Source organism: Falco rusticolus, chromosome 1 (genome assembly GCF_015220075.1).
Source record: "Falco rusticolus isolate bFalRus1 chromosome 1, bFalRus1.pri, whole genome shotgun sequence".
Lineage (NCBI taxonomy): Eukaryota > Metazoa > Chordata > Aves > Falconiformes > Falconidae > Falco > Falco rusticolus.
In genome coordinates, this window is record NC_051187.1 from 48,103,387 (window position 1) to 48,123,317 (window position 19,931).

Genomic DNA, 19,931 nt, shown 5'->3' on the forward strand with positions numbered 1-19,931 from the left:
TCCCGTTTGCCGCCCTCTTGCCGAGCGTGGTTAAGCTCTTTCCCTCCTCCTTGGCTCCGTGCTGAAGCTGTGTCATCTCGCTACTACTGCCCAGACTTTGTTTTTCCATCTCCCCTCAGATATTCAGGCGATTTAGCACTGTGCTTCTTCCCTAGCATAAAGAATATGAAGGGACTTGGTTGTTTTAAAGGACAAGGTTCGGGGAAGACACCAGCCAAGCGAAGCAGTGGAGGGCACAGGTCTCCCACCTGGCGCCGTGGGCCTGCAGGGCTGCAGCCACGGGCTGCAGCGGGTGCCTGGGGCTGTTGAGCTGGGGGGACGCGTCCCCACCGCCTCCTGCCTGGGCGCCACCAGCTTGGCTGTTGCTTGACCACAGCAGATGTGGTCGTTGCATCCAGAGGAGTCTTGAAGTGATTTGAAGCTGTCCTTCCGACAGCATGGAGGGGCTGCTGTCACAACAGTGAGGAACGCTGGTGACCTCCCGTTAGCGGGAAAGCGTGACGTGAGGTAAATTGTGTGGGACGAGGCGAAGAGGGGCGAGGGGTGGGCTGGGCCAGGCAGAGGCGTCTGGGGGCAAACACATCGGGAAAGAACAAGAGAGAAATGGTGCTGAGGGCCACAGTCTCCTTGTTTGCTGACAGGACAGGTCCCCCACGGTGAGGTCTGTGGCTTCCTGGCACCGTCCTCCCGTGGGATGTTCTGTCAAGGCCGGCCTCAGCAGGCAGTGTGGTGACGGCGACGGCCGGGGGAAGGGATGAAATGGAAATGCATGGCACTGGTTTAACTGGGATGCCTTGAACATTGCCAGTGTTTGGTTTGAAAAATATCAAACTTCAGAACTGCATGTAACAACTGTGGTAATTTCGATAGCTACAATTTTAGCATAAAGGGATTCTGTCACATTATACTTATAGAAACAGTTGCCTAACTCAGCCTCTTCTAATTTGCTTAAAATTCCCCCCTTGAGATGTTTTCATTTCTCCCTCTGAAGATTTTCTTGCCCAAAGATGAAATTTTTCAGGCAGGTGTTTCTGAGGAGCGTTAACTTCTTGCAGCCTGGAGGTGAGCTGAGGCTTGTTACACCTACGGTTACAGGCAGCATTCAGGCAATACTCCTCTGAGGGTTTTGTTTCATTATTGTTATCTATGTTCTGTTGTTCCTAAGCAAAATTGTGGTAACAACTAATTAAAGATACTAATCATGAACTACTAACAAGCAAATAACAGTGCCTTTCACAGTTACAGGTCATCGCAGCTGAAGGCCAAGGATGCTGTATATGTAGAAAAAGATTGACAAAAGTGGGTAGAAAGCCTGTGATTTTCAATGTGGGATAAAAGTTGCAAGCTTTGATCTTAGTCTTTGTGGAGATTTTTTAAAATTGTTGCCCTCTATTTTAATCTGTGAGTTGCTGAACCGTGTCAACGTAAGCATCAGTGTTTGAGAATAAAGAGGGAATTTACTGTTTCCAGTGGGCCGAAGCAGTGGAAACAGCTAAGTGGAACAAAGTAGCTCCTGTAAACAGACAAAATCCAAATAGGATAGGCTGCATTTTGTATGTTTTATCATATTCCCAATAAATGGCTTCAGCTAAAAGTAATTATTCCCCCCAGAGGAATAGGTGGAGAGCTGCTGACCGATGGTGAGCCTTGTTTTTATGGATTCTGTAGATATTCACATTCCTGGAACCCTCCTGTCAGCTGTGGCCAGCATGGGAGTGATGTGGAGCAGCACCAAAACTTTAGTCACCAAGGGCGTTAACTGCAGATCTGTTGGCTCTTAAACTCATTTTAAGTTTCTTTGCACTTTTCCTGCCTGGCTGCACAGGCTTACAGCTCCTTTTCAGCAGAAGAGGTGAAAAAAAAAATTGCAGATGATACAACAGAGTGTGTGGAGAGGAAAGACAGACAGAAGCACAAAGTCACCTTATGTAGTAGCTACTGCATCAGCTAATGTATGCTGTTACCCAGTTTCCTTTCTAACAGAGGACTGTGTTGAAACCATTAAAAATTTGCAATTCAGATACTACCTGATTAAATAGTCTCATTTTGATTGCATCAACCTCTGGAAATAAAAATTGGAAACATTTACTTTCTGTTTGATTCCTGAAGTATTAATAGTGCTACTATTAAAAGCTCTCTCATAAGACCTCATGCAGAGATGCTAAAAGAATCATGATTGCAAGAATCTCATTCAAACTAAGCTCTGAAGCTAAGTAGACCGACTTACTTTTCTGACACTGCTTGTGATATTATATTAAAATTAATTTGAGTAAGTTTGCTTTTCATATAATTTTTTTGCATGGGCTGATTTATCAGACAACTTGCTTTTCAAAGTCCTTTCATGCACCTTTTAAACCCAGGCACAGTGGTTTTGTTTGTTTGTCTGCCAAAATCACTAAGTAAAAATATGGCTACGTTTTTCAGCATAAATTGGACAAACCTTTTCAGAGAAGGCAATTTATTGCCTCCCTGGAACTCCCCTAGATTGTTGAAAGAAAAATAAGTTTACAGCTCAGTCATGGGAGGGAGAGATGACTTTGAAAGTGTGATTCAGAGCTCGTCAGTCTTCATCAAGTACAAAGTCTGGCCTCCCGGCTGAGGCAGCTCTGTTAGATGCGTGAGGTTAATCCATGGGAATACCCCATTTACAGGCCTGTTTTCTGAACAAAACATCTCTTTCTCAAAGAAGAGTCTCAAGAAGTTCTGCAGCCTGGAATGGTTTTCCGTATAGCCTATTTGGCAAGTTTTATTTTACCTAGTGAAGTAAAGACAGAAGTGCCAGTTCGACTCAAGCACAGGCAGCCTTCCTCCGATTCTGCAGTGCTGAAAGCAGATCCAAGCCAGCTTGGTTCTGGTGTCTCTCCTGTTCAGAGTGAGTGACAAACCACATTTCTCTTAGTAAACTTGCTTTTCTCTCACTGTGCAGGATCCCAATAAGTTAACAAGGTTGGCAAGGAAACTTGTTTATCTATCTCACTTTGTCCTGCTTCAGTCGTATCTGTGGAGTGTGCCTTGGGATCTCAGACAGCACCTATAAAACTCACTTGAGAGAGAAGGCCAGTGAAGGCCATGATGTTTAGGTTCTTTCTTGAAGAACAGCATCACACAGTGATCAGTACATTTGCAACTTTGTGAATCAAAAGATAGTAAAATTAACTACACTACTTTGAAAACCTTCATTTAGAGATTGATGAGAAGAAAATAATGCTTAAGCTTTGATTTCACTCTTTTCAAGGTTTTCCACAATTTCAGAAGAGGGGCTGCTTTTCGCCCTCACTAACTGCTTTTTATTCTGTATCCTTTTGTCATAAATTGAGTAATTTCCCTCAAAATTAGTAAAATAAACGCATAAGTCTATCTCCTCTGGTATTAAAAGGCTGGACACTCCCCTCAGCCCCCACCCCTCCCCGCCACCCCCAATTCTTTCTGTCTTCAGGGTGACATCTTTTATTGTGCCTAATAGACTCTTCAGTGAGGAAAAGTAGGTGACATGTCTACCACATAGCATCCTTATGCTTGTGTGGCTGAGCAGACTTTTGGTATATTTACAGAAGGGAGGTGCTAGGCAGAAATTGGCAAATCGGCTTTTTGGGGGGCTTCACAGAATTGTGAAGTCATAGCAGGCTTGATATTGCTGAAGGGTGTATGGCATTCAAATGGACAAATTTCTACCACTCTTCTCCAGTGGATAGGCATGTGGATATGCTCCACATGCAAAGCCTCAAAAATCAGTCTGTTTACCTGTGACCTGCTTAGTTACTTTTCATGTCTCATGTTGAAGGTAAGTGTTGAAAGACAGTGTAAATCTGAGCTATAAGAAAGGTTTTTCATCCGGAGGATTAAGCAACTAAAGCTCTGATTCATTCAATCAATGACAACAGTCTAATTCCATGTTATGTTGTGTAGTTAAATCTCAGAGCTTAAGCACACATTTCTGATACGGGCAGAAACATTCACTTCTTGGTCGTGGGGGTACGGGGAGAGGGCATCCTTACTTGACTGTTTTAAGGCACCTGGCTCTTTGGGAAGCAGTCTGTATGTGTTGCTGAGGGAGGTGATCTGCGTCTGGTCCTTGGTCACAGGCTGGCTTCCACTTAGAAAACTCGTTGTTGATTATGAAGAACTAGGAGTCTGTGAATAGTCTGTTGCTTTAGACTAGATGCTCATCTGGTTCAGCGTTCTTGTCTCTGTTCATGAGGATGGTCAATGAAAGCATACAAGTACACTGCGCTTCCCAAATTCCACAAATCAGTAGTCTGGGGCTCCTTTAGCCAGAGTTTGAATTACAGGCCATAACATCCTCAGCAGCAGCTGTGAAACACAGCCCATTTAAATAAATGAATGTGTCTTTTGTATGATGTGATTAGAGAGAATTGAAGTTCAGCGCCGGCCCTGCCTAACAGAGAGATGGTTATTTTAAGTGTCATAAGCCTGGTTTCCTTTGCCACACCTGAGCTTAACGTGTTCAAAAGGGGCAGATCAACTGTTTCACTACCAAAAAGGGATAATGAAGTACAGATGTTTTACACAGGAAAAGCAACATACTTCTTTACGTGCACTATGAAGTATTCAATAAAAACAATAGTGTGATACAGGCTATTTGCTTGCTGGAAGGATAAAAAATAAGTTACTAATTGTTCTTTTACAAGGCGTTGTTAATGTGCTTTCCTTCTATACATTTCACTATCCCTAAGGCATTAGTCGGGCTGGACAAGCTTTTCGCATACATTTGGTATACTCACCAGTTTCAGAAAAATTAAAAATTAGTAGCTATTTGAGGCTGAAGTTTTCACTATTGGTAACAATTCAAGAAGTATTAAAGACAAACTTTAAAGCATAGCCATCTCTAAACAGAGATGAGTTGTTAACACCTCAAATAAAAGAGACAAGTTTATGACATAAACTACAGTGGAAATCTGTGTCTGTGAGGCATTCCTTTCACTCACCTTGGCAATTTTACATTTCCAGTAGTTTAGCAGTTGATGCTAAGTTTAGTAGTTTAGCATGTTAATGCCAAAGTAATACAGCTCGTTTTCTACTTGTAAAAATAAGGATTTATTCTATCAGTTAATGAAACTAAGCTAGACGGCTACATTAGAGAAGCTGATGAAGCACAGGCTGGATGAGCAGGCAGTGAGGTGGATTGAAAACTGGGTGAAGGAGCCCAGAGGGTAGTGGTCTGTGGATCAAACTCTAGCTGGAGACCAGTAATTAGCGGTATACCCCCAGGATTGTTAGTGGGTCCAATCCTGTTCAACATCTTCATTAATGATCTGGATACTGGGGCAGAGTGAGTGCACCCTCAGCAAGTTTGCAGATGACACAAAACTAGGAGGAGTGACTGATATACCCAGAGGGTTGTGCTGCAATCTAGATGAACCTTGACAGGCTGGAGAAATGGGCTGACAGGAGACTCATGAAGTTCAACAAGGTGAAGTGCAAAGTTCTGCATCTGGAGAGGACCAACCCCATGCACCAGTACATGCTGGGGGCTGCTCAGCTGGAAAGCAGCTGTGAAGAAAAGGACCTGGGGGTCCTGGTGGACACCAAGCTGAACATGAACCAGGCATGTGTGCCTGTGGCAAAGAAGACTAATGGTGTCCTGGGCTGCATTAAGAGGAGCATTGTCAGGAGGTCGAGGTAGGTGAGCCTTTCTCTACTCAGCACTTGTGAGGCCACACCTGAAGTAGTGTCCAGTCCTGGGCTCTGCAGTACAATAGAAACATTACAGTAGAGACATTGACATACTGGAGAGAGTACAGCAAAAGTTTACTAAGTTGTTTAGGGGACTGGAGAATCTCTTATATGAGAAAAGGCTAAGAGCGATGGGACCATTCAGCCTGAAGAAGAGAAGGCTTAGGGGGGATCTTATCGATGTGTACAAATATTGAAGGGAAAGTGCAAAGAAGATGGAGCCAGGCTTTTTTCAGTGTTACCCAGTGAAAAAAAAACAGAGGCAATGGGGCACAAAATGAAAGGCAGGAGGTTCCCTCTGAACATCAGGAAACACCTTACTGTAAGGGTGACAAGAGCACTGGCAGGGTTTGCCCAGATTGTGGAGTCTCCCTCCTTGTTGATATTCAGAAGCTGCCTGGACATGGCCCTGGGCAACTGGCTCTAGGTGGCCAAGCTTGAGGAGGGGGCTTGGACCAGATGATTTCCAGAGGTCCCTTCCAAACTCCGCCATTCTCTCATTAGCACACATACCATTTCTACCAGTGTTAAATCTACATCTTAACATTGAGATATTAAAATCATAGAACTAAGAATTAATAAGCACAGAGCCAAGCATTTCCTTACACCATAAAGGATACATCTAGGCATCCAATTGCCTTGTAATGTTTGCTATCTGATAGACGACAAATTCTTTTACTTCTGTTTCTCCCAGAATAGGCTTCTAAAGGTTCATATCTGCTTTGTTAATCATTACTTTCAAGTTAAAAACTGAAGATAAGGATGTGAAATAATGGTATGTTATGTGATAGGAAAAGGCATATATCTAGGCCAATATCCTGTGTGAAATCACACCTTTATTTTTCAAGTAAGATCAAGTTTCTTGTACAGGCGATAGCCTTTGAACTCTTACCAAATATCTTACCTTTACATAGCACATAAGAACATAGCCATTTTCCTCTCAAACTTATTAATGGTACCTTGCCCTGACAAAAGGTACCTCATAAGTGCAAATAGAGAGTTGCTAGTCATTTAGGAAATGACATCAGAGCAATTTTATGGCATGTTGTCCAGAGGCAGCAATGCCAGGAACAGTACCACACAGGATGATGATAACCACCAACTCACAGACATGCCTGTATGTAAATACCCACAGGATGCAGGGTTGGGGAAAAGTACCCCTGGGAGTCAACTGTGGAGAGGATCCACTTCTTCAAAGGCTGTCTTGTCCCTGTTACTCTGTTTGAGAGAGTATGTAAAGGCAAATGACATCATCCTAGTCTCTTCCTGGAAAAAAAGGAATGAAGAGCTAGTGAAACTACCCCAATACTTACAAATTCTTTTTGCCTCATGGGAATGTGAAGCAACAAATAGAGTATTTATTTAAGCAATGCTGCAGTTCCCCCTACCCATGCTCCAGGGTGGCATTAAAATCAGTGAGGGCATCATTCTTTCCGGTGCAAAAGCAGTGAACAGGATTCTCTATATAAATAATCCATTCTGTAAAGTACCTGCATTAACATATCACTGCTATATGAACCACACTCAATCATATCAAACCACTTTTGTGGTGGGAAGCTTGGTTTTAACTATTTTAAGCAGTCTTAACGGATTTTAGAATTTTGGCTGCCCTCGTGGTCTCTTTGAAGGTCATTCTGAGTGATGGCTACAGGGAAAAATTTCTTCTGTGTGACAGTTTTAAGCAGTGAGGTCATGAAAGCACTCTTATTTAAAGGCAAGAGAAGAGGCCAGGCACACATTTATTTTTAAGTTTCAGGAAATCATTCCCAATTGGCAGAAAGGGGGCTACCATTCCTCAGCTAGGATTATTTTGTCTCTTAAAACTTAAATGTTCTTCCCTCTCATAGGAAAATGTAAGAAGATTAAAATAAGGATCCTATAATCTAATATTTGGCTTTATTCACTTTCTTATATTTGTTTTCATACAAGTTCTTGTGCAATACAAGCAGTAAATCTAGACTGCCTGAGCCTATGCATTTTCTCCCTGCCTTCAAGCTGGGCTAATAGGCCCCAGAAAGTAGAAACACTCGGTCTTTTTGGATGTTTCAGATCAGCATCAGTGTAGTTAAGCAACAGAATTAATAAACAGAGAAGAGCAGTTAGTCCCTGCAAATAGAAAAATCTTAAGATCTCTACAGATGAAAAAATGAAAGAGCCAGAGGAACTCTTTATGGACACAAATTTGAGGTAAGCATCTAGCATCCCTTGGGAGCCAGTGGACTGTAAAGTCTGACTTTATTACTGCCTTTGAAAATCTCCCCTTTGAGCAAAAGGAAAATGAGGGCAGAAACTTATCTTTGAAAAGGGATCCGGGTTTTGGGAAGAGTGAAGAAACTCAGAGCAAGGCTAAGGGTGGTGTGTACAAAGGAAGATAGCCATGTTTGGGAACTGATGGTGCTCATTGTTTGAGGAGCTCTGAAGAGCTAGGGTGTGCCTCTCAATTGCAGGCAGATGAGTTGTTTTACGCTGCTCTGAGTCTGCCTGGAAGTGTAAGATGCCAAAAACAACCGTGGCAGAAACCTGCCTGTTAACAGGCACCTTGACTCTGGAAGGCTGAAGGGGCCTCACCTGCGCCTATGTAAGTCTCCACAAAGGCCACTAAGGCAGGCACACTCCTGACTGGCGTCGTGAGGGTATGCCCTCAGGGACAGAGATATGGCAGAGGGTGTGCTGCGCTGTGAGAGACCCACCGTGCCTTCACACCTGGGTACCAAGTGCATTCTCTTGTGCCACGTTGTTGTGGATCTGTTGTGAGGTATGGCTTCTCTCAGGCTGTCAGAAGGAAACTCAGCTCCCACAGTTCTCTCTGCTTGTCATTGCTTTGTCAAGTCAGAAAAGAAGTGGAAGGTTTTTTGGAATATCTTCCTGTCCTTTTCTTATTTTCACCGTATGTTTTACTGTCATTGTCACTCTGCCATCTGGAGCACACCATTGGCCCGAGCTGCAGTTAGTAGTGGTATGCTTCAGCTGTAGTGGTGGCTCAAGCTAGTGCATTTCATTTTGCTTCGATGCTAGCTCCACGTGCATACAGGGCTCGTTCTAACTCAGTTGATGGGTATAAATCTGTCCATTGGTAATTTTCTTAGTTGCCCAAACCTGATTGTTTTCAAAGGCAGTGTAAACAGAGTGCAGGAGCAAGAGTGAGCAACGTGGAGTGTGCCTGTCCATGCTACCCACTGTTTGCAATTGCAAGCTTGTATATGGAGGAACTGAACTCTTGAGACAGTGAAATGGAGCTTTATGGTGTGCTTCTTGAGGGATGGAAATGTTCAGAGATCTGTCAGGAAGACAACTGCTTTTGGAGTCGAATGGCAAATTTTGTAGCTCAGAAACACGGTCTGTAAAATTGGACTGTGGAGAGTGCAGAAAGTAAGGCTACAGCCTGGAAGTGCCACCCCATATGTGAAGCAGTGGATGGTTACTTTCACCTTGAAGAAATGCAGTAGTGGGAGTACACCCGGGTACTTGAAAATACTTAATTTTGTCATGTTATGCAAGCTTCTGACTCTGGTACTACACAGTGGGATTATAGACAAAATTTATTGTTTGATTTTTGGTTGCTGCACCTGGCTTTTGACCAAGCAAATTAAAAAGTGAACTTTTCTATAGTTATAGCAACGTTGTTTGATCCATGGGTCTTATTACTGGTACTGTTACGGAGGAGGAGGTAGAGAGGGTTCATGATGTCTTAGGCATAAACCTTTCACAGCCTCTGAGCAGTAACATTTTGTCCTGTGCGAGCAGATTTACTTTGGAGAGGGTAAACGGTAATTCTTGGAGGCATGGCCAGCATATTGTTTCTTTAGCTTGAAAAGCTGTATACTGGGTACCTGAACTGCAGCAAGGAAAAAATGAACAGCTTTTGTAGCAGATTCAAGCTGACTGTGGAATGTGCATTTAATAGATTAGAAAGAGACATGCATTGTGTTTAAATTCAGTGAACCAAATACTCCAACTGTTCCCATTTTGTGGTGTGTTTTGCCTATTATCTGCAAAGCACAGAGGAAAACATTACAAGGTGGAGCAGGGATTTGGAGAGGCTGTCTGCTGTTTTCTGAAAAGCCATTCAAGAGTGTAATGACAAGAGCTGGCTGTGGTTGCACACAGCTAAGGAAGACTTCAAGAGACTGACCATTTGCTTAAAACATACAATATGCATGAAAACTTAGGATCAGGCCTGTGATATAAGTTTACTGTGACTTGAGCAATTGGCTAATATTTAACTTTAAACAAAAACCCCCTCTTTTAATATATTGGGTATTTCCTAATTATTCTAGCATGTCTTCTTCAGCTCCAGTCTTTTACTATTGAATTCAAGAAATACTAAACCTCAGCAGCTGGACTGAGTTTCTGCAATTGCTCTTTATGTGTCATGAGCACTTTGAGACTCAAGTGTAGCAAGCAGTAAATTAATTTTAAAAAAAACTAGCTTGAGTACATCTCTTGGCAGTTGTCTCCCACTGTGCAATCAAGGATAACTTTACTTCGAATGTTTAGTCTTCTGTTTGCTGTATTAAGTTCTTTGGTCTTCCCCTAGCTTATCAAGCTTGATTTCATTTTTACTGTGGGTGTAGTAGTTTTGGTAATCAGAGGCATTATATTTAATTTTCTACTGTTTTAAACTTTTCCTTTTTATTGGATCTCCAGCAAAGTTGCTTACCAGAGGTACATACTGTGAAGTACATTTTCCTGAGCTTTCCATGGGTGAAATAAATTGCTTCATGTGGGAAGAACAGGGAAATAATGTGATGCATTCATTCTGCAGGAGATGTTTAATATTTATTTTTTTTATTCTGGAATGTTCAGCTTTTTACCTAAAGTTAGAAAGCTTTTTGACATATGCATTATTTTTTTTAGCCTAATACATTTGTCCTTTTAGAAGACAGCAAATGAGAACTTCAGATCATGTTCAAGTATGTTGACTGTCAGTTTAGGTGTATCAACCATAGGAATATGGATTCATTCACCCAACAGCAAACACAAGCAGATCCTCTTTCCTGCTGGGACGGCACAAAGGCACACGGAGGAACCACTGAGGGAAGGGCTGTGTGCTGTGCACTGCTGCCTGACCCATGCACCTCTTCACCTCTGCTGCAGGACACCACTGAGGCAAAGTGAAATTTTGGTGCTATTACCATGCACTCTTTCAGTCTGGGAGAGCTGGGCTGGACACCTCTTATCTCCATTTTTAATGCTTTTGCTGGAATATTGACATTTTCCTTAATGTGCAGATATCCAGTTCATCTTATCTTCTTCAGTTTGTAAGGAGTGGATAGGGTCCCACATCAAACAGCTGCTCAGTTTCCCACATGGTCTCCTATGGATGTGTTTGCACAGTGTTTAGAGCAGGAGTGCATTTTTGAAGCAGGAATGCATGTAAATATCTAAACATACAGATTGTGTACAGCAGATCGTATTTGTTTACATTATGCTACACCTGTATAGCTCCTTCACAAATGTATGTGCACAAAAGATGGAAGACTACCAGTATGAATATCCGTTACAAAGAGCTCTTTTTAATGGTAATCTTTTCTTACCAGCATGAAAAAGGAAGAATTGTCCAAATTAATGCTGGTCTTTGCTCAATGTACTCTCTGCCAACGTTGCAGTTTGATTATTATGAGCTCTAAGTGATATTAAAATTGAATTTTCTTTGATGACAGAGGCATACTCTAAACTATAATGTGTGCATATTTTGTATCTTGTGATATTCCAGAAAGACCTTCAATGAACCAGCAGATAAATAGATTACACAGTAATTAATTTCCTTTTCAGTTTACATGGGAAAGCTTCTCCTCCTTTATTCGGACAAAATGCTAATGATTTCACGCATTACAAGAAAGCAGAGAAATTGAAACTGTGATTCTGAATTACAGATTCTGTGCTATTATAAGCAAAGTCTATGCTTCCAGGTTTAACATAATAATGTCACCTCCTCCACCCCTTCCTTCAAATTGGTAACCTATCTAACTGGAAATCAGCATTATACTCCTGGCACTGACACTGATGCCTGATGTAGTGCTGAGCAAGTCACTCTCCCTTTCTTAATTTACCCTGTTGGATGTAGATGACAGTATCTTCTTTTTACAAGGCACCTTGAATTCTGAATATGGAACACAAAATGCAATTTTAAATACAACTTCATTTATTATAAGAGGGTTTGGAATAATACCTTGCAGATGAACCCAGGAGTATACAGAATGAAAAAGAAATGGAATTGCAGAAGTTTTTGTCATATAATTGCATTGCACATAAGGGGAGGACTGTGGTTCGCCCAGGTAATTATTCCACAAAGTTCTGAGACGATGGATACAGCATTCATAATGTTGAAACTCCTGCTTTCTCACAGTAACCCAGGCATGTATTAAAACAGAAATATAATGCTTTTTAACACATCTTCATTAGTTCAACTTCTTTCCCAAACCAGCAGGACTAGTGTTGTGCCATTTGAAGATTACAATAGATTCCACAATTTGGTTTTTTGTCTATGTCTCCATGGCTTTAGAAACAATATAGCCCAGCAAAGATTGGATATCACAGTGTAAATTACCTGAAAAGCCAAGACTTCAGGAATAATTATTCTTTCAGTGGCTGTGCCTTCCTTGCAGTTCTTTCTTGCCACCTATAGCTTGAAGGATAATAAGGAAATATTTTTACTGTCTATGGATTATTTGGACATGTGAGGTTAATGGGATTGAAATTAGTTGGTTTTCTCATTTTGTCACCATTCGTATTCCTGAAAGAAGCCAGGTCAGCTGTCTTTCCTCCACTTTACCATGTATTTTATATGTTAGAAATCCATGTTCAATATTTTACTAGCAGCCATTTTAATTTTCGGCTGAATTTACTAATGGTGTTTATTTCTGTTTTTAAGGGCTGCTTCTGAAGTAACTGGGAGAATTTTATACATCTTAGTCTTCTATACAGACACAACAAATGCTTCTTTCTAACCTAAAATATTCAAATATTATTCAAATGCTTTTCTGAATATCTTTTTCTTCTTTCTTACTCCTCATATTGCAAGATATCCCAATTTATACTCCTTTTGGCAGCTAAAAATCTAAAAACTTCTCAGTAAGAATATAAAATTTGAGGCTGATTATCTAAAGCAGTGTGCTTTAAAAAAGGCCTAAAACTACACTGTTTAAATATAACATGCAATTAGCAACATGGGTCCAGATTGGCACTGGTTTATTGAAAATCTCTGGGGTCTAGTATTGATAGTTCAAAATTAAATTTGATACTTCTTTATATGTATATGTGCATTTCCTTATTTGTGCATTCATGGGCTAAACTTTGTTCATTTAATTAATTAAACATCCCTGGTTGCATATGTGTCTGTTTCAGCTATTACCTTTCATATGAAATTAGCTCTGTCTCTCTACCATATATTTTTGTGTGTCTTACACTTAATTTTAATAATTTGCTATGCTGTCATTCCTATCACTTTGGTAGTTTCATGAAAACAAACCCCATAAATATTAACCAAAAAAAAGAGTGGCAAAGGGTGCAAATTACATAGAAAATAATGTCTCAAACATAGCAGCCTTCCACATTGTATATTACAACTTACACTCAGCAATAACAGGAAAGCTGTTCCCTACCCCCAGTCTAATTACTATGGTCTTTATAGTTCTTAGAGCACCTGGTTTCTTCTCTCCTGTCAAAGTTAGTATTTCTGGAGCAAATCCATAAATCCAGCAAGTATTAACTCAAAAGATTTGAACACTGTTTTGTTCCTGTGCAACATCAGATTTCCTGTTGCTGCAATGAATAGAAGGCACATAAGGGAGGACAGGGAAAGGATGCTACATCTGCTGTCATACCATTTATGCCATTTAATTTGCTCCTGCAGATATATGAGGGCTCTTTTCTCCTTCAGCTCCCACACTAACAGTAGAATTTTATTTTTCAAATTGGGACCAAAACATAATTTTGTAACAGGCATGTTTTTTGGAAAAAAAACCCCAACAAACAACTAAAAGCAAACCTAGTGTTTTTCACAGAAAGAATCTGAGTGGCAGTATGTTAAATTATAAAAGGAAATAAAACAACAAACAAAAAACCTACCCCAAACCAGTGTTACATGTTTTAAAATTCAAATGCACTGTTGCAAAAAATAAACAGTTTAAGGATAAAGCAATAAGGTTATTTTCCTATTTTCATCTTTTGTTACTCATGACCTTTGTTTATTTGAAAGCAGTAACATCACTGCAACAATGTTATATTGTGAGACAATAATATTTTGACTTATTCAGAAATAAAGTGGGGCATGCAGTATTTATAGACACAAGTTACGAACTCTTAAAACCAAGATTTTATAACGGGAGTGTTGACACAAGCTTAATTCTGTTGGCATAATAAATTCCATTATAGTATTCATTATAGGAATTTCCAGTCCTTTTATAGAATATGGAGTCTCTGGAAAGCAAATGGAGTAAAGAATAACTAGACTATCACACAAACTTCTCACAGTAATTATTTTTTGAAAGTGGCATATGTTTTGAGATGTTACTTTTGTTTCCAGGAATCTTCTCCTTTTCTCAGGAGACATTTCCCTCCCCCTGCTTCCTTGTTTTGCCTTGAACTCATTGTCGAACAGACATATATAAATAAATTTTCTAGGTGATTTCATTAAGTTGCAAGAAAAGTAGAAATTTCAAGAACATTCAGGTGAGTCTGCTAAGTTAATATGGTACCAGTCATATATTTTTCATCCCTTGTTATACTGAAGAGGCTCACACGTTTGTACTAGGAAACCGATGAAAGTTAAATTCCAAAGGCTGAAGTGAACCAGACCACTTTCAGAAGTTGTATAAGGCCACATCTACAAAAGGATTCAGCATCGGGTCCCCAGTATTAGTTACTTGGTGTTATCCATCCATGTTGTGATAGGGCGTAGTGTAAAAAGCTCAGTTAGGTCTAATGTAGCACTGCATGTGGCACCTGGCCCTATGATGTCAGTGCAGTCACTGGCTGGGGTCTTGAAACAGTGGAACTACATTAAAGTGACACTACGCTTATATGGCCAGAGGTGGGGCTTATTAACTAGGAACAGGGCCAGGCTGATATGGCTATATTATGTTTGACTAAAGGCAGGTCACTCAACCACATCATAAAAGCCTAGCTCCCACATCTTCCTAAACGTCAGTGGTTTCAGCTTCCTTATCCACCTGCTTTTCTGATGCTGCCCTAAATCCCCAAGCTAACGGCAGAAGCAGGGTGAAGTTGTACTCTATTTCAGCTGAATCTATATTCCCATTCACTTAAAAAAAGAATTCATGGGCTACAGGGTAAAACTAAGCACAGGAGCAATGCTGGTGACACTTAGCTAGGAAGACGGGAGTCCTGGGTTGGGACTTTTGCTTTCAGCCTTTTGTGAAATCACTCTCTCCTCAAAGCAGGCTGTGTGCTGAGCCTCCTGGAGAGCAGAGGAGCCAGAGCCCCTCTTTGTGTCTCTGGTATGGCCCGCGTGAGCGAGGCACCTGCAGCTCTGCCACTGTGTCCCCCTCACGGACTCCTGTGTAGGCTGAACTTCAGGTCTTTGTAGTCAGTGGGGATGCTGAAATACTGAGGTTCTCCAGGCTTTCCCCTGCCCAAGTAGGAGGCAAGCTGCTTTTGTGTGCATTGCTGTCTTGTAGTCAGGTACTGAAATTCTGCCTAGTCCATGCATTTAGGAACGCAAATGCTTTTGTACACCTGAGTCTTCAGTATGTCAAAGTCTCTTCAGCATGTCAAAGTCTAAGAACATGCCTGAGTCAGAAGGGGTAGAAAGCTTTGAGCTGATCCCATTGAGCCGCTTTAAACCTGGAAATGAAAGTGCTAGGAAAAGCTGGGAGAAGACGGTGTAGTTGATGGGAGATATAATTTGAGCACATTTAAAAAGTGTTGCAGGAGACTCTACCGGATGGTGCAGAAAAAAAGATCGTGTTTATATTGCATCCAGGCCTCAGCTAGTACATCTGTATGGTGCTGTACAGATTTGTTGTATAAGTCTCTGGAAGTTTTGGAATCTTGGACATGTTCTTATGTCTACTGAATTCAAATCAAATTAAGGGTGGGATGTCGTATAACTTGATTTGTTTGAAGTTGTCTTTGTTTTGGCAAAGAAAACAAATTTAACATAATTTTATTGTTAGGGGTTTTTTTGAATAAAGCTGCAAAAGCCTTCTCTGAATGGCAACTTTTGTTCTATATAAAAAATGTGTGAGACCTGAACTATGTTTCTAATATTTGTTGTTTTCTGATTCCAGTTGATGCAGCGTGTGAGCCCTCTTCCTTGTACAAATCATGGTGTACCACTTTCTTGAAGGGATTATAAGCTTATTCACCCACAAAGAATTTCACTATGTGTAAAATCAACTCCTACATATTAGCCCTCTGTACAGCTTTAACTCCTTGTGTTTTGGATCAGTCACTTGCTAGAAGAACTGTTGCTTATCTTGTCTGAAAGCAGTTGCAGAAAATCATAGACAACATTCGTTGACATGTCTTTTACTTGGCATTACAGGAAAGAGGCTGAAATGAGTAAGTTTTATTATCCCATATTTTTCTGAGGGTTCTTTTTAGTTGCTGGACCTGAGCAGACTAAAGGAGAAGCTATATTTTAAGGAATAGAAAGTCTGAATCCTCACAGAAAATGTGAAAAAAAACCCCAACCCTCAGGCATCTCACAAATATGAGCAGGAAGATCAAGGTGGACAGGTTTTATTGTTCTTGTATATAGTTGTATATGAAATTTCTGTTAAGTAACGGTGCATTTAAGATATATACTTCACAAAGACTCTAGCTTTAACTTTTCTGTAAGTGTCCTTGAAGTAATTCAAGCATCCACCTAGATCAGGTGGACAAGGCAAGATATTAGCACAGAGGAACTGTTTGGATGCTCTTTAATGGACCTAAAAGTATGTTCTGGCTGTGGTGACAGCCCTGTCAGAAGACAAGGGGAGGGTACTGATGCTGAACACAACAGTGGGTGACAGTGCAACAAGTTGTTGTCCTAAGGAATTCTATCGCAAGCTTCTCTCTTCAGGGGGAATTCTGCTTTTTGTGGCTGTTGAACAAGTTGGAGGGTTAAGTTTGTATGAACAGGGGAGATGGGCGAAGTGTCCTCTGCTGCTTTTAATTCCCAGAGTTTCCTTTTTAGCAGTTATTCCAATAAATTACTCAGGGAGTACTGGGCTATAAATAATCTTTTACACTTGGGATATGAGAGGAGGGAAGAGGGGCTGGATGTTTGGATGATTGGCCTGATACTGGAGCTGTTCAAGCCTTCGTTTCCAAGCTGTGAGAGCTGGATTAATCTAATTACGGACAGACAGCTGACAATTTGTGAGTTGTACATGCAGGCCATCTTTAGCTCACTGAATAGCAGTTATACGTGTTCGATTTGGCAAATATAGTATTCTTTTCACCATTCCATAATACACATCCCTTGCCCATTTATGCGTGCAGACACATTAACTGAACAATGAAAGGACACCATAAGTAATATGACATGTTTACACTGTAAAGGAATAATATCTAGCAGAACATCCAGCAAATGTATTTCCATGGGCCTTTCTGCATGTTCATTTTTTATTAACTGCTAATATTATAGTCCAGAAAATTCAAGGAGCAGTACTTAAACATGTGGATTTTTGGTTTAACATGTTCTGAAGCTCAAAGGTCACATAGCATTTTCAATCAATATATTCAGTTAAATTAATAAACACAGGGATATTATAATGGTACACTTCAAGCTACTTCAGACCAGGCCTCTGCAGGGACTGAGTCATTGGTGTATTGTGTCGTTGTTGTGTGTGAGTGTAATACTGCCAGATTTCTTAAGATATATTGCTCACCTGCCTATATTTTAGGAATTTATAGGTAATCAGACTGAAAAGATAAAATCTAGAAATGCAAACTATTTCAGGGGAGGAAAAGTCTCAGTGGAATGTTCAGGAAAGAAATGTAGTTCTTAAGAGAAGTATTTTCTTTGACTTGGTGCTATAACCTTGATACATGCTGTGGTGCATATTTCAGTGAACCACTTAAAGGGAAAAATAACACAGGAAGATGACTGAATAAAACATAAGTCAGATTCTGTTTACTTGTTTGCCTGTTTTGAAGAGATTATCATGAGATTACGGGGGACAGGGAAGATAGATTAATACCTTAAAACAACTGAGAGAAAGCTTAAATGACAATAAAATATATAGGACAAATTTTACTCATGTACATTACATACTAATAATTGATATGATCAGTGAACACAGGAATTTTTAAGAGACATTCAGTAAGTTAGTAGCTGAACAGATTATTCAGGTGAGCATGTGTATGAACATGGTTTTCAGAAGTTTTTATCACTCATAATTTTATGTTCAAAGAAGTGAATCCCTTTTATAAGGAATCAGAATAGGCGGCCAGTATTGAAAATCATGCACATAATTTATGTTGTAATTGTGATCATGAAATAAGGATTTTAGTATTTATATTTGATTTAATTACATTTCCCATTTATTTACCTATTAATATATTTGATATGTTTTTCTCTATTTAAAATGGAAAAGTTTCTCAGAAATAAAATACAGGACAAGTCTTAAGAGAAATGGAGGATTATTTTTTTTCTAAAATGACTCACATTCAATTAGGTTGTAAAGAGATTGGAATTATTATAGACTTTGATCTGAAAACTCTATTTGCAAACAAGAATTTTATAAGAACTTATGATGGATTTTTGCCTTTCTTCTTGCACTTATTTTTATCACTCCTTAGGGGTAATTACATTTAGAGAAGAAAAAAACTTAATTATAATTGCTTCTAGGTTCAGGAGTGAAACTACTTTAACCATTCTCAGTTATGATTAGATTCTGCTGCGCCTACATGAGACGTCAGTGCCATGCCAATGCCTTTTTCGATCATGGATTGTACCACAGACAACTGATTTCTTCTGACTGCAGTATTTCAATATGCAACTCAGACACTGAAAATCCCTCCTACACCAAAGACTTAATAGAATATCTGACTCGTTTGTAACCACAAACAGCAGGCATTACATGCAAATTCTTCCCCCACCGTTCTATTTACAGATTTAAATTGGTTTGAGAAAATTGGATGGAAGGCACATGATCTGTACTGCAATTTCTTGAATTTCTGTTTGAGAGAACATCAATATGTGACATAAGTAATTAGGGCCACATAATAATTATTGTATTTGTGCTTGTATCCCATTTGATGCTCAACAGTAGCATCAAATTAAGACTGTATGTTTGATTGTTCAAGTAACAATTATTCACATACCTTTAAGATGTGATGTGTCATCAAGTGAGTCATAAAATCTGTGTGGTTTTACATCTATTTTCTACATTGAAATTTATTAAAATTATGTGTGTCAGAGTGATAGTGGTATTGTTATTTTGTAAGTCACTGAAATGGAGTTTATCTGAGACTGTTTTGAGATTTTTATTGTAGCTGACCCCTGTAACACCCAAGCATCTTGCACAAAAAAATAATAGGAAAGTCTTATGTGGACCTTAATGTAATTCAAATAATATTGACAGCTCCAGAACTCTACTTGTTATATTTTGCTTCATTTTCATAGGGAAGGGAGACAGCATTGTCACATGGTGGTAATAAATGTTGTACTTGTGAGCATCACTGATGTTGGCAAGGCTTTTTCAAAGAAGGCTGTGCAATGTTTTCTAAAGATGGTCAAGTCTACATCTGTTTGCTGTCCTCTGAGAGAGGCATTGCTTTGTCCTCTGCACACAAGAGTACTGATAACAGTGCTAACAATGATGAATCCACTTTGATTTGTGGTACAGTCCAAGGATGACAGTTCCAGTGCTTTGCTAATATATTTATTGGTTTTCTTCAAAGATTCTGCATCTCCTTATCCTGAGGTGGAAGAGATTCAAAGTAGCCACTGACACAAAACTTCCCAGATCGGTTTTAAGTTCCATGTAAGTTTTATATATGGGTTTTGGTGAGACTCTTTATATTGCAGAATTCTTGCAACTCTATTAGGTCTATAAAGTCATTGCTAACAGAATAATGTATTTTCAAGGTTGTCTACTCTATGTCCTTCTCTTCTGATATTTTAGTCTGCATGCCAAATGATTGATGCTACAGTAGTACTTGCCAGATACCTATCTTTTGTATGAAGTGTTGGCTTTTTCTGTGTCTGTTAGCTTCTAGCAAATTGTGAAGGAATGAAAAAAACCTCTCTTATGAGGTCATTGCTGCTTACACAAAAG